Source organism: Delphinus delphis, chromosome X (genome assembly GCF_949987515.2).
Source record: "Delphinus delphis chromosome X, mDelDel1.2, whole genome shotgun sequence".
In the NCBI taxonomy this organism is placed as follows: domain Eukaryota; kingdom Metazoa; phylum Chordata; class Mammalia; order Artiodactyla; family Delphinidae; genus Delphinus; species Delphinus delphis.
The window spans coordinates 64,276,331-64,289,411 of NC_082704.1; the positions used below are offsets into that span (position 1 = coordinate 64,276,331).

At 37.1% G+C, this 13,081-nt stretch overlaps 1 pseudogene; it reads right to left on the minus strand.

Moving 5' to 3' along the window:
• Window positions 1–11,188: 11,188 nt before the first annotated feature.
• LOC132418157 (trafficking protein particle complex subunit 13-like) lies at window positions 11,189–12,073 on the minus strand (annotated as a pseudogene).
• Between the last annotated feature and the right edge of the window lie 1,008 nt (window positions 12,074–13,081).

The window sequence follows — 13,081 nt, forward strand, 5'->3', positions numbered from 1 at the left end:
AGAAAAAAAACACTATAGACATTACTCAAAGAGATTACTTAAGAGGGAGAATAGGAGAAGGTTGTGGGTGGAATCCTAGAGAGCAATGTCATTGAATGACTGTGTTTATGGGGAGAGGTGTAAGAAACTGAAAAGCCCAGGAAACCCAAAGAGGAGAGTTTCAAGCAACTCCACCCTGGTGTAGTCTCCAGGTCACTGGAAATCACTGCCTTTTCACCTCAGGCAAATGGCCACATCGCCTCTCATGTGCCTAATCCTTCAGGTCAATACATGTTCCTCCACAGTCTTTCCAGTCCCCTAGTGATGTAAAATCAACCCATCTTGAGTTTCTTTACCTCAGCATACTTCTGGGTGACTAGATAATTAAAGTTTCCAAGAAATTTGAACTACTGGGTTAATGATATAACAGGTAATACTCTTATTGTAACAACTGCATGCTCTCAAAGAAGCATTAATGTCAGAATTCTTGCCCCTCAGCAGTTCCCTTGGCAGGAGGGCATATCATGACCTCTCTCAAATTGGACCAAATAAGAGAAGAGTTACTTCACCATATTCTGTTCAAATTTCATATAATCTTTTGTTGTCTTCACAATGAAGGTATTTCTCAATAAATTTATCTTGAATTTAAAAAAAATAGGCAGAGGATCTGAATAAACAATTTTCTAAAGAAGACATGCATATGGCCAAAATATACATGAAAAGATGCTCAACATCACTAATCTTCAAAGAAATGCAAATCAAAAGCATGAGATATCACCTCACACCTGTTAGAGTGTTTCTTCTCAAAAAGACAAAAAAATAACTGGTGGTGTGGATGTGGAGAAAAGTGCACACTTGTGCACTATTTGTGAGATTATAAATTGATGACACCAGTAAGGAAAATAGTATGGAGGATCCTCAAAATTAAAAAGAACTACCACATGATCTAGCGGTTCCACTTCCACTAATATATCCAAAGGAAATGTAAGCACTAACTCAAAAAGATACATGTACCCCCATGTTAATAGCAGCATTATTTACAATAGCCAAGACATGGAAACAACCTAAGTGTCCATAGATGGCTGAATGGGTAAAGAAGTTGTGGTATAAATAACAAAGGAACATTATTCAGCCGTAAAAAATGAGGAAATCCTGCATTTGTGACAACATGGATAGACCTTGAGGGCACTATGCTAAGCGAAATGTCAGACAAAGAAATGATTTCATTAATATGTGAAATATAAAAAAAAACCATAGAAAAAGAGACAAGATTTCTGGTTACTGGAGGCAGAGAGTGGAGGAGGGGAAATTAGAGGAATATGATTGAAAGGTACACACTATCAGTTATAAGATAAATAAGTACAAGGGCTGTAATGTACAACATGATGACTATAGATACCACTTGTATATTTATGAAAGTTGTTAGAGAGTAAATACTAAGATTTCTCATTACAAAGATATTTTTTCCATTTCTTTTTTGTATCCATATGAGATGATGAATGTTAACTAAACTTATGTGGTAATCATTTGCAATATATATAAGTCAAACTTCTATGCTGTATACCTGAAACTCACACAGTGAAGTATGTCAATTATATCTCAATAAAACTGGAAAAATAGCATAAGCTCATATTAACAATAAAATGTGTTTAGTGAACACCAACAAAAAATCTAGGGTGATATCACCAAGATGGTGATATAGATAGTTTCTGACTTTACTCCCCCTCACAAAAGGAAAAAATTAACAATTACTCGAGGACAAGACACCACTGAGAGAATCCCAGAACACTGAGGTGAAGCTGCAGCACAACCTTACACCACAGAGACAAAGACAGACTGCATTAGAAGGGTAAGAGAAATGGCTACATGCTAACTGCATTGCCCCTTCCAAGCACAGCACCAAGTAGAGAGGTCTCCCCTGAGCCTATGCTTCTTTCAGTGGGAAAAGAGAGCCTGGGGGAACATACAACGGCCCCAAACATTGTGGGTCACTTTGTGGGAGCCCCTTCCCTAGTCTTTCCTCCTAGGGATTTCAGGAGAATCTGTGGGGTTCAACCACTGGTAGTCTGTGACAGAGAAGGAGGAAGGGGCTTGCAACAACCAGCACTTGGATCTTGGCAAACTGAGTTCCTACCCACAGAGGCCAAGTAGCAGTCCCAGTCAGCAGTTTTGTTCATCCACAGAACCAAGTCAGTGGCATGCTCTGACCAGAGAACTTGGTGGGGTGCAGGTCTGCCTGATTAGGATCCTCAAATGAAGATTTTGCCAGTCCTGGATTCTGCTTTGTCCACAATAAGGCAAAGGAGTTGAGTCATAGCCCCACACAATACAAAGTATATCTACAAGCCCTATCTGAACAGAAGGGCTGGCAAGAATATCTGCAATGCACTTTGCTGTGTAACCCAGCAAGGTAGAGCTGAGAATCAGGTGGGCAGAACTGATAACCCTCAGAGCAAAACAAGTACTGTGCATGGAAAGTTCTCCTGCTATCCCCAGGCAAGGGAATTAATTCATAGCCACACCTGTTGCCAAGTGTAGCTCCCAGCCTCACCCAACCAGAAAGCCTGTTCAAGAAAATTTGGGGGAGTTGTCTGAAGTGGGCCCTCCTTGTCCCGCCCAAGCTGGAGAGCTGAGTCATAACCTTCCCTGCAGTAGAACATGGTTCCTGGCCCCATGTAACCAGAAGGGGTGGTGAGAATTCTTGGAAGCTGCATAACCCACCAATGCTCAAGCCAAGAGGTGGGTGAGTAGACACAATAGTCTTCAGAGCAAAGTCAATGGCCCTATTTGACCATGAAGCATGGAATGCAGACAGTCTTGAGTCGAGACCACAAAAAAAGCATTGCTAGCCTTGCAGCTGCTTTTCTCACTGCACCCAGGCAGGAAAAATAATTTATAGCCCTGTTCACTATTTAATACAGCCTTCAGCCCACTCAAGCAGTGAACATAACAAGAACACACAGGAAACTGTGTAGTCCATCCAACAGATCCGCTTACAGTGGCACACGAACAGAAATCACAGCTCATGGCTTTCACAATCTGCAGAATAAAATCAGTGGCTTCACTTGACAAGGGAATCCAGTGCACACTCTTGCTTGATCTGGTTCCCCAAACAACATGCTATACAAGCCCTGGGGCATGTCCTGCTGTCCCACCAGAGCAGGGAAGCTATCCTTCTATAAATATTCCAATAAATTGTAGAGGAAGGAATACTTCCAAACTCATTTTATGAAGCCAGAATCACCCTGATACCAAAACCAGACAAAAATATGACCAAAAATGGAAATTACAAACCAATATCACTGATGAACATAGAAGCAAAAATCCTAAACAAGCTGAATCCACCAATACATTAAAAGGATCATACATTGTGATCAAGTGAGACTTATCCCAGGAATGCAAGGATGGTTCAGTATCAGAAATTCAATCGATGTGATGCATACACCACATTAACAAATTGAAGAGTAAACACAGTATTTTCATCTCAATACATATAGAAAAACTTTTGAGAAAATTCAACATCTGTTTATGATAAAAACTCTCCAGAAAATGAGTATAGAGGGAACATAGCCCAATATAATAAAGGCCATATATGATAAGCCCACAGCTAACATCATACTCAATGTTGAAAAGCTGAAAGCAATCCCTCTACGATCAAGAACAAGATAAGGATGCCCACACTTGCCACTTTTATTCAACATGGCAGTGGAAGTCCTAGTCACGGCAATCAGACAAGTAAAAGAAATAAAAGGAATCCAAACTGGAAAGGAAGAAGTAAAACTGTTCACTGTTCACAGATGACATGATACAATACGTAGAAAACCCTAAAGTAGGCACCAAAAAAACCACTAGAGCTCACCAGTGAATTCAATAAAGTTGCAGGATACAAAAGTAATATGCAGAAATCTGCTGCATTTCTATACACTAACAGTGAACTACCAGAAAGAGAAATTAAGGAAACAATCCTATTTACCATAACATCAAAAAAGAATAAAATGCATATGAATAAACTGACCTAAGGAGGTTAAAGATCTGTAACCGGAAAACTATATGACAAAGATGAAAGAAATTGAAGATGACACAAACAGATGGAAAGAAATACAGTGTTAATGAATTGGAAAAATTAATATTGTTAAAATTACCCAGGCACTCTACAGATTCAATGTAATTCCTATCAAAATACCAAAGGCATATTTCACAGAATTGGAACAATTAATTTTAAAAATTGTGTGGAAACATAAATGACCCCAAATAGCCAAAACAATCTTGAGAAAGAACAGAGAACAGAGCTAGAGGTATCACGCTCCCTGATTTCAGACCATACTACAAAGCTACAGTAATCGAAGTAGTATAGTACTGGCACAAAACAGACACAGATCAATGGAACAGAATAGAGAGCTCAGAAATAAACCCACGCACCTATGGTCAATTAATCTATGACAAAGGGGATGAGAATAAATAATGGAGAAAAGACAGTCTCTTCACAAGTGGTGCTGGAAAACCTGAACAGCTTCATGTAAAAGAATGAAATTAGAACATTTTCTAACACCATATACAAAAATAATATAAAAATGGATTAAAGATCTGTATGTAAGGCCAGAAACCATAAAACACCTAGAAGAAAACATAGGAAGAACACTGACACAAATCATGGTAATATTTTTGGGATCGGTCTCCTAAAGCAAAAGAAACAAAGGCAAAAATAAACAAATGGGACATAATTAAACTTAAATGCTTTTGCACAACATAGGAAACCATTGACAAAACAAAAAGTCAGCCTACTGAATGGGAAAAAATATTTGCAAATGATATGACTGATTAGGAGCTGATATCCAAAATATATAAACAGCTCATATAATTTAATATTTTAAAAAGAACCTGATTTTAAAATGGGCAAATGACCTGAATAGACATTTTTCCAAGGAAGACATATAGATGGCCAAAAAGCACATGAAAAGATGCTCAACATTGCTAATCATCAGGGAAATACAAATCAAAACCATAATGAGGTATCACTTCCTACCTGTCAGAATGGCTATCATCAAAAAGTCGACAAAGGGGCTTCCCTGGTGGTGCAGTGGTTGAGAGTCCACCTGCCGATGCAGGGGACACGGGTTCGTGCCCCGGTCCGGGAGGATCCCACATGCCATGGAGTGGCTGGGCCCGTGAGCCATGGCCACTGAGCCTGCACGTCCGGAGCCTGTGCTCCGCGATGGGAGAGGCCGCGGTGGTGAGAGGCCCGTGTACCACAAAAAAAAAAAAAAAAGTCGACAAATAACAAATGTTGGAGAGGGTGTGGGGAAAAGGGAATCCTCATATATTGTTGGTGGGAATGTAAATTGGTGCAGCCCCTTTTGAAAACAGTATTGGGTTCCTCAAAAAACTAAAAATAGAACTCTCATATGATTTAGCATTACCACTGCTGTGTATATATCTTAAGAAAACAAAAATACTAATTGAAAAATATACATACACCCCAATGTTCATAACAGCATTATTTACAATAACCAAGACATGGAAGAAGCAACCTAAGTGTCCATCAACATATGAATGGATAAAGAAGATGTGGCATATATATATATATATATATATACACACACACACACACACACACACACACACACACGCATATACACACAATGGAATATTACTCAATCATAAGAATGAAGTTCTGTTCTTTGCAACATGGATGGACCTAGAGGGTATTATGCCAGACAGAGAAAGACAAATACTGTATGTTATCACTTATATGTGGAATCTAAAAATAAAAGAAACAAATATATATAACAAAACAGAAACAGACAGATATAGAGAACAAACTAGTGGTTATCAGTGGAGAGAAGGAAGGAGGGAGCTGCAAGATAGCAGTAGCGAATTAAGAGATACAAACTACTATGTATAAAATAAATAAGTAGCAAGTATATATTGTACAGCACAGGGGAGTATAGCCATTATTTTGTAATAACTTCAAATGCAGTATAATCTATAAAATATTGATATCTATTATATATAATCTACAAAAATATTGAATTCCTATGTTGGGCACCTAAAACTAATATAATACTGTAAATGAACTATATTTCCTTTTATTAAAAAAGAGAAAAAAGAGAAAAAGAATAAAGGTAAAGTGTTTACATTCTCAAGTCAGTAATTAGTTAATATGCGAAATGGTTTTGTTTTCCAAAAGAAAAACCGCTATGAAAATAAAATATAGGAAGAATGAAAATAAATGAGCAAACCAAAATATAAGCACTCTAGCAAATTCTTTGTCATGCAAGCCTCAACAGTGGAAAGGAGCTCAAATTTTTGTGGGATACAGAGATGAGCGCAAATACTGGTTCTTCCTTCTGGACTTATGAGTCCACTTCTAAATACTTTCAGTGGTAAAAGTTCAATTTTTGGATTTTGAATAAGAGACAAAAAAATTACATAAGGCTTTAAACCATTTTTAACTATGTTTGGTTAAAAGATAAGTAATTTTACCCCTCCCCCTATAGATATAATAACCAATGGAAATAAGTCAACTATTTTAACATTTCCTTTGCTAATTGAATGTTACAAATATCAAAAGTTGAAAATTTCAGTATAATGTTTCACATAAATGTGACCCAATAATGTGAAAATATTAGAAAAATTAATGTCCTGTCCTGGTACCTTATGTCAAAAGATTAAATAATGAGGACTAGCCTCAATTATTTTAAACAGAATTCTAAGTAGTTCTATTTTGTAGGGAGAACTAAAATATTACCAAATTTACTATATTATTTTAATTAAATATCAAAATGCTTCTAAGAAAACCACATATCTTATGGATGGCAGTTTGAGCCACATAATAAGTGGCAGCCACTACTAGTGACTTCTGAAAAGCTGGTACAATCACATTTAAATGTTGGAATTATTAGAAAACAAAAAAATTCAGGGAACCAATGGTTCCTTTACACCAAAACCTCTTGTTCCTCTCTCCAATGTTTATATTTGAAAATCACTTTTTACCTCCCAGCAATAATAATGCATTTTCATTTCTGGAAATTGACCAAGAGCAATACATGGCTTCCCAAACGTATGTATTGCGATGAAATCATTGTGATATTTCTGCATACTGTTAAATGGGGGAAAGTAAGAAAGTGGTATTATGAGGATGACCAAAGCAAGCTAAAGCCACAGAATTCAGAACTTAAACTAGGCTTGAGTCTCATAGGCCTTATTTCATGTGGGAAGAGAGATCAGCCATATATTCCCTAATGATTTGGTTTCAAGGACTCCTGGAACAAACCCTTTTTTCTGTACTCCCTGGCCAAGTGGGTAGCCCAAATGCAAGATGATTTTTCTGGGCCTTTGCCCAGGTAGTAACTTGTAACTGAGTCAAGCATAAATGAGAAAACCTTGAGGACAGCTGGGAGCTGGGGTGTGTTCAGAGATCCAGCCTTAAACTATGCTGAACTCACGCACTCTTACCAAGTGAGTATCTAGAGTTGAGATCTGGGAGAACACTGTCTCCCTTAAACAGAGACTAAGAATCCTGACCCACACTCACTTTCCATGGCCCAGTGGCTTCCTCTCATGGCAGATGATTCAAGTGAAGCCGGTAGTCAGGGCAAAGGATGCCTTTGGCCACCAGCACTGTGAGAGCCACTCCTTCAGCGTTTGGAATTACCACAGAAATCTACTGGTGACACTAAGATCCACAGTCATGTATTATCTTTGAGTTGTGGCTAAGTAAGCACTAGGTCAGTAGGACAAGCACCTCACCAGGTCACTTCCTGCCTCTCCTCTGTCTGCTTAAGAATGCAGCAAACCTTTTGGATGAACTCTGCCTCCTATAGGGTGATGACACCTTCTACCATATATTCTCATCCCCTCACCTAGGAATAGAATGGTTGGAATAGAATGATCAAATTCTGGGGGATTGATTGGAAAAGTCTCAGGGGATTCTATGTGAAAATTTAGACAAAGGTCTTTCTAATCAGCTGGAATTAACTGTCATGTTAGAAGTACAAAAAGTATATCATTTATAGTAGAGTTTACCTATCTCATAGGATTGTTGTGGAAATAAAAGTGCAATGTCCACACAAAGGGCTATATATGTAATGAAGGCATAATAAATATAAGAACTCATTCTTTTTATCATTTTAGCAGTAAGGAAATAAAGGTCAAAAGAGTTAATTAAGCATGTCCAGGTCAAACAGTATTCATGAAGTGGAGACATGATTCAAATGGAAATCTTTCAGAATTCAGTGCCTGCCCCACTCTGTGATACCTTTTCTTACCCTTATGTGATATTGTTTTCCCTGACCCCCCAACTTCAGCTATGTGCTCATCTTCCCACGTTCTTCAGGTCAGACAAGAGCTCTGCTTTCCATTCAGTCACTCACACTAGAAACTATAGCAAGAAAATGAAACAAAGGGGAAATTCAGTCAGAAGGGTACCAGTGACCAATACTTACATGCAGTGCTTGTCTAGTGTAACAAAAGAAAAATTATACTACCTATAACTTTTCTCAATAATAATAGAGTCTGTAATCAAGTAGATAATGCACATAAGTGACAAGCTCCAGGTGCTGCAGCTGTTCCCCAAATTGTATTCTTGGATGCCTTTATTTAATTCTGCAAACATTGTTCTCTCTGTAACTACTTCTACATTCATGCTATCACTGGCCTAGTAAAACCTCTCTTTGTTTACTGCCTGAATGAAGGCAGAAGTTATCAAAACTGTTTCAATTGCCATTCCTCTTGTATATCTATAATCCAAACACAGGTGAGAGGAGAAATGGAAATGCATATTTAAGCACAAGATGATTGCTCCTATGACCATTCACAAAGTTAAGTCTAACATACTAACATGGCATAAAATGAAATCCATGATCTGTTACCTAGCCCCTGCTTTTCATCCTGCCTTTTACTTCATCACTTGCCTTTGATTTTTTTTTAACATCTTTATTGGAGTATAATTGCTTTACAATGGTGTGCTAGCTTCTGCTTTATAACAAAGTGAATCAGTTATACATATACATATGTTCCCATATCCCTTCCCTCTTGCGTCTCCCTCCCTCCCACCCTCCCTATCCCACCCCTCTAGGTGGTCACAAACCACCAAGCTGATCTCCCTGTGCTACGCGGCTGCTTCCCACTAGCTATCTATTTTACGTTTGGTAGTGTATATATGTCCATGCCACTGTCTCACTTTGTCACAGCTTACCCTTCCGCCTCCCCATATCCTCAAGTCCATGCTCTAGTAGGTCTGTGTCTTTATTCCGGTCTTACCCCTAGGCACATCATGACCTTCTTTTTTTTCTTAGATTCTATATATATGTTTTAGCATACAGTATTTGTTTTTCTCTTTCTGACTTACTTCACTCTGTATGACAGACTCTAGGTCCATCCACCTCACTACAAATAACTCAATTTCATTTCTTTTTATGGCTAAGTAATATTCCATTGTATATGTGTGCCACATCTTCTTTATCCTGGGCATATACCCTGAGAAAACCATAATTCAAAAAGACTCATGTACCAAAATGTTCATTGCAGCTCTATTTACAATAGCCAGGACATGGAAGCAATCTAAGTGCCTTTGATTTCTTAGCAATTTTCTCTCAAGGATCCCAGAAATGTTTGTACTCCATGAGTAAAACACATTCCTTCATCACTTTTTGCTGTTAATTTCAATGTCAAAATGTGTCTAAGGGGCTTATGGATTCTGGACTTGTTTGTAGTGTGTGTATGTGTATGTTTATGTATGTCTGCTTATGTTGATCAGCCAGGTCTTCAACAGAAAAGAGAAAGTGGGGTCACAGTTAGTAAAGGAATTATTTACACAGATGTGACCAGAGAGTCAGGAAAGCTGAAAGGAGATAAAGACAGTAACCCAAAGCTAAAAATAGCAGGAAATCCACTACCACTCCTGGGCCTAAAGGAGCAAATGGAGGGAGTCTATAATTTGTTATTTCTATGGATAAAGCATTCATGAATTGCTTCTACAGTAAGAAATTTGTGCTTAAGCATGAAAAAAACTCAATGTGGAGGAGTAGAGACTTAAGGAAAATATCATTATTGAAACACGGATCTTGTATTCTCAAAAGTCAATGATCAGCTAATGTCTGAGATGGTTTTATTTTCCTCAAGAAAAACTGATATGTGAATAAAATATTGGAGAATACTTTTTTAAAGATAGCACTAAAAAATTCTAATACACATCCCTTCCTTATACCAGCCTCAACAATGATTAGGAGATCAGTTTTTGTGGGAGACAGAAGTAAGAGCAAGTCCTTGCGCTTTCACTCATTGGTTAAGTGTCCATTTTGGTTTAGAGTTCCAGACCCCATACCAAAATTTATGAACCTACTAAATCTACTTAAGAAAGTAAGTGGTCCATTTTAAGTTTATTTTTTAAAGGCTGATTTTTGGTTTGGGATAAAAGGGAAAGAATGTATTACATTAATGGTTAAGAACAAAGTGAGTAATCCAAGTAGTATTCACAGGGCCCTTGCAGGAATAACTGATGGAAATGAACCAGTTCCACAGTTCACATAATTTTACCAAGATAAGTAAATAGAAAAGAGACAGTTCAGTGTGTCACATGAATGCGCTCCTATAGCCCCAATAATTTGGAATACTATTAGAAAAGATTATGTATTTTCCAAGTAGCAAGTGTCAACAAGTTTAAATAATGAGGACCATCCTTAATTATATTAAGCACTGCCATTGATCGTTCTCTGTTGAGTGAAAATGAAAGAGGAAAATAATAAAACAGGGTAAGCTTAAATTTTATGAAGTAAACCATAATAATTAATTTAATTTAATTATCAGTAGACTTCTAAGATTTTATTTTCTCTCAATACCAGCTTTACTGAAAAAGGAAGTGTTGAATGCTATTAAGGATTTCTGGAAAGCAGTTATAATCATTTTTAAATGGTGACCTCATTCTGAAAAAAAAAACTTCAACGGCTACCTGTAATGACCTTAATCAAGTCACAAATATTAGGAAACATATAAATTTAGAATTGGAAAGTACTTCAAATAAGATCAAAGTCAAGATTGTTCTTTTTGAGATCAATATATGTTTAATTCTTAATGCATTCACGGTTTCAAAGAAAGTAAATGAAAATAATCTGCCTGTATGTTTGCTATTAGTTGATCATTTTGCTGCTAACAAAACTATGAAAAGCTTTTCTGTGAAATGCCCTGGAGAGCATAACACTGGAAATTTTCTTCAGCTTCTCATTTTAACCATGGAAAGTATTACAAAAACTTTTGCCACATCATCACAGATGTATATTTTCTTTAATAATTTGTCTGTTATTTGTATGCCAGAGACACTTTGTAAGCCCAGTTGTAAGGAGAGTAGTGTCAGGGTAAAATTGAGCATTGAACTTGGAGGTAGCTTTCCAAGATATCTTCCTAAATCACCACACCAGCAAATAGAATCTGTATCACACATCTTCAAAACGAATTTCATTTTCCAATCACTGTGGTTTGTTATCTTACAGGTAATATGAAAAGGCACTTCTAGAATTACGGTATCTGGGACTGTCTCCAAAGACAGCCTCATGTTTCCATAACCTGGAGCCTCTCGTTCAATTTTAATTGTCTGTAGCATTGCCATTTCACCTAGATTTCTTTTCCACACTATATCCAATTTTCCCATTTTGCTAGTCCTCTAATGGTAGCAGCTTTTTCTGAAAATTCCTGCTTGAGCTGAAGCTGGTATAAATACTGGCGTCCTTCCATTGACTACAAAAAGTTCTCATTCCAAAGGTACACTCATCTTCTCCAGCCTGATAGACAGTATTTAATTCTGCCCCAGTGTACATTTCAGACGGCTTTAAGGAAACCTTTTGTATAAAGACAGTTGAAGATGAAATATTCTGAATCTGGATTTCAAGAAACAAGTCACTCATCTCTGAATTATAAAACTTAGTTTTAACTTCAAATGGTGAGAGGAATGAAAGTAGCACAGTTTCATTAAAAACATCTTTCCTTCCACACTGTGTTGAATAGATACTGAACCCACAGGGGCAACTCTTCCAATGTCTATTACTTTGTCATAGATGACATCATCAGTACAACAATTGGATGCAAGTTCTGCCACAGCCATGGAGACTGAGAGGTGTGAAGGCTGAGTACTTGTCTGAAAATTAGTGTTTGCAATATGATTTTTACAACTTAATTTCAATCACTGGGAATTCTCACATAAATAGAATTATTTTTCCTCTCACAACGTAGTTCTAAGGATTTATGATGAATTCAAACTTTCCCCCAGTTATTGACATTGCTGGTGGAGGGTCACCTGTCATGATCTGGTTAGAGAAATTACTAGGTAAGTTATTATCTTCACATGTGACTGAAAAGTTGGTGAATAAATTATGCTTAGTAGACAGAATCATTTTGAATATCAGAAAGATCTCCTGTAATGGATTCCCTTCCACTTTGACCACAACTTTGCCCCAATGTTTTAAAAAGCAACTGAGGTTTAATCAGGTATGACAGGATGACAGACACAGAGACAACTGCTTTTGAAAGAACAGTTTATTAGTCTTGACCTAAAATAAACAGACTGCCAGTTATTTCTCCAGGCAAAATGTGTTTATTTGGGATCAGCAAAGAGTTGTAGTTCGAGATCTGCAACCATGGTGAGCCATGTATAAGTGCCCATATAGCAAGGGAAGGAGAACTCTTATAGAAAGGGAAAAGGAAGTTTGGAGGGGTACAATAAACAGAGTCCATGGCTTTTCATTGGCTGAATTGTTGTCAGGAAAGAAGAGCTCTTCCTTCCTTTCATTGGCCTTTCCTAACATTGTAAGACATACTGCCCTTTTCCAGGCTATCAACTTTAATTGAGGTTTCTGCTTATTAATTTTTAACTTTTTAATACATATATTTATTTAAGTTTTTCTGAATTTTTTATTGAAGTATAGTTGATTTACAATGTTGTGTTAGTTTCAGGTGTACAGCACAGTGATTCAGTTATATACATATATATATATTCTTTTTCAGATTCTTTTCCATTATAGGTTATTACAAGATATTGAATATAGTTCCCCATGCTATACAGTAGGAGTTTGTTATTTATCTATTTTATTTATAGTAGTGTGTATCTGTTAAT